A 3575-nucleotide genomic window follows, 5' to 3' on the forward strand; every position below is an offset into this window, starting at 1 on the left:
GCCAGGCATGGCCTAAACAGTCTCCTGTGGGAGAGCTATGCCTACCGTATCCAAAGTGTCTACTTGACTCCACCCCGTTTCACTCGTGTGCCAGTTCCTGCTAAACATAGCCCAGCTCCCAGCTGGCAAGGCTCTGAACTATTTTTAGCTGGGTCCAGGGCTCAGGCCAAGAGATCTAGATAGGTAGCTGAGATTCAGCTCTAGTGTTTTAAAAATAATAACCTTTATTGTTTTTCTTTTCATTATAATTTATGTCTTCAGTTTAGACTTTTGGAAATATAGCTGAGAAAAAGGTGTGACCACTTAGAAAACAGCAAAAAGAAGAAAATTAAAATTTTCTGTAATAGTCTTTATCAAGGTATAATATATATAGCAATGTGTACCAATCTTAAATATACATTTTGGTACACTTTTACGTAAGTATATTCTTGTTTAACTGCCACTTTGATCAATATAAAGAAGACTCCACATAGTGGGACACCATCTCTACAAAAAATTTTAAAATTAGCTGGGCATGGTGGCATACACCTATGGTCCCAGCTACTTAGGAGGCTGAGGTGGGAAGATCACTTGAGTCCAGGAGGTGGAGGTTGCAGTGAGCCATGTTCATGCCACTTCCCTTCAGCCTGAGTGACAGAGGAAGATCATATCTTAAAAAAAAAAGAAAGAAAAGAAGAAAAAGAAAAAGAAAAAAAGGACATTCCAGCACTCCAAAAAGGTCTCATTCGTCCCTTCCCAGCCAATATCCCTATGACCCAGAGATAAATCCCTTTCTGACTTATATCACTTTTGATTAGTTTTACCTATTTTGAATTTCATAAAAATGAAATCATACATACTTTTTTTTTGAAAAAGCGTCTCATTCTATTGTCCAGGCTGGAATGCAGTGGCATGATCAACAGCTCACTGCAGCTTCGACCTCCCTGGTTTGAGTAGCTGGGACCATAGGTACATGCCGACATGTCTGGCTAAATTTTTTATTTTATTTTTTGTGTAGATGGGGTCTCACAATGCTGTCCAGGCTGGTCTGGAACTCCTGGGCTTAAGCAAACCATCTCCCACCTTGGCCTCCCAAAGTACAGGATTACAGGTGCAAGCCACCGTACCCAGCCCATATATACTTTTTAAGTCTGTCTTTGTTCACTCATACTGTCTGTGGGGTTTATCCATGTTGTTACATGTAGTAGTAGATAGTTTTCTGTCTGTTTTTACTGTGAAAAATTCTACCACAGGAATACACTGTAATTTATTTATCAGTTCCCCACTGAGTTATTTGGCTTATTTCCAAATTTTGGTTATTAAAAATAAAACTGTCAAGAACATTTTGTCCACATCTTTTGATGGTCATATGCATTCATTTTGGAGGGTATATACCTAGGAGTGAAAGTGCTAAGCCATAAAGAAGGCTTAGATCTAGCTTTCAGAGATGTGCCAGTTTTCCAAAGTTGTTGGAAGTCCATTTTACAGTCCCACCAGCAATGTGTGGAAGTTCTAATTGCTCTATATCCTCACCAACACTTGATATCATCAGTCTTTTCAATTTTAGCCATTCTGGAGAGTGTGGGTTGGTATCCCATTGTGATTTGCATTTGTATTTGCCTGGTGACTAATGATGTCTTAAGTACTTTTTTCACACACTTACTAGATATTTGGACATCCTCTTCTGTGAAATGCTTGTTCAAGTGTTTTGCCCATTTTATAATCGGGTTGTCTGTCTTTTCCTTATTGGTTTATAGAATTTGAATTCTTCATTGGACAGAGAAAGAAAGAGGTGGATTGCAAATACCTTCTCTCAGTCTGTGACTTGCCCTTTCACAAAAGTTCTTAATTTTAATGAATCCAATTATCAATCTTTCCTTTTATGGTTAGTTTTTTGTTGTTGTTGTTGTTTTGTTTTGGATCTTGTTTAAGAAATCTGGCTGGTTGCAGTGGCTCATGCCTGTAATCCTAGCACTCTGGGAGGCCGAGGCAGGCAGATCACTTGAGGTCAGGCGTTCAAAACTAGCCTGGCAAACATGGTGAAACCCTGTCTCTACTAAAGATAAAAAATTAGCCAGGTGTGGTGGCAAGCGCCTGTAATCCCAACTGCCCAGGAGGCTGAGACAGGAGAATTGCTTGAACCTGGGAGGTGGAGGTTGCAGTGAGCAGAGATCACACCACTGCACTCCATCCTGGGCAATAGAGACTCCATCTCAAAAAAAAAAAGAAAAAAGAAATCTTTGACTGCCATAAAGTCATGAAGAAATTCTTCTGTGTATTCTTTTGAAGCTTTATTGTTTTGCCATTTAGGTCTACGATCCATCTCAAGTTAATTTTTCACATATAGTATGAAAAAAGGCCAAAGTTCATTTTTTTATAAGACCATTCAATTACTCCAGAATCATTTATTGAAAAGACCATCTCTTCCCCACCATATATATATAAATATAAATATATATAAAATTATAGTGTATTCATGTGGTAGACTTTTATACAGTAAAAACAGGCAACTCTATACTGTCTTCTATTTATTTGTCTGTTCTTGTACTAACATCACACTGTCTTAATTACTATAATTTCATATTAAATTTTAAAATCTGGTAGTATAATCCACCAACTTTGTTCTTTCTCTTCAAGATGGTCTTGTCTATTTTAGATCTTTTGCAGTTCTATATACATTTAAGAGTCAACTTGTCAATTTGGGGGTTTTGGGAGGTTGTTTTGTTTTCATTTTTGTTGTTGTTGGTTTTTTTTTTTTTTTTGATATGGAGTCTCACTCTGTTGCTCAGGCTGGAGGGCAGTGGTGTGACTTCGGCTCACTGTAACCTCTGCCTTCTGGATTCAAACGATTCTCCTGCCTCAGCCTCCCCAGTAGCTGGGATTACAGGCACCTGGCACTGGCTAATTTTTGTATTTTTAGTAGAGATGAGGTTTCACCATGTTGGCCGGGCTTGTCTCAAACTCCTGACCTTAGGTGATCTACCCATCTCTGCCTCCCAAAGTGCTGGGATTACAGGTGCAAGCCGCCACGCCTGGTCTGGGGCCTTCTCCATTTTAGTAGGAAAGAGTAGATCACATTCATTTATTCCATGAAGTTTGGATTGTGAAAATTGAAGGAGAATCTCAAACTTGAAAAACTAACAAGGAAAGATATCTTGGAATCATCTTAGACTCATCATTCTCCTTTGTCCCCGTGAATCCTGGGCCACCAACTTCTGGCAATCCCAGCTCCAAGGCAACTCTAGATGCTTCCTCTTCTCCATTCCCATCACTGTGGAGTAGCCTGGGTTAGCCCATTCCTGCCAAACCTGGTCTGATACCAGGTGAAGAATGTACTGTTCTTTGCTCATTCTGCTGTTTCTCTGATGAAGCATTTTGAGAAGGGATTCTTTAGGATTTTCTAAGGCAATGGCTTCCTAAGTGGTCTTGCTGCTTCCACTCATGTCCATCACCTTCTGCTCTCAACCTTCTTGGCTCCCAACACACTCTGAATGTAATCCAGTGTCCTTGACATAGCTCACTCCATCTGGACCTTCTCTACTTCTGACCTCTTCTTCTATTCCTCCAACCTTTCTACCTAATTGCTGTTCTTCATC

The sequence above is a fragment of the Piliocolobus tephrosceles genome, chromosome 15 (genome assembly GCF_002776525.5).
Source record: "Piliocolobus tephrosceles isolate RC106 chromosome 15, ASM277652v3, whole genome shotgun sequence".
Classification (NCBI taxonomy): domain Eukaryota; kingdom Metazoa; phylum Chordata; class Mammalia; order Primates; family Cercopithecidae; genus Piliocolobus; species Piliocolobus tephrosceles.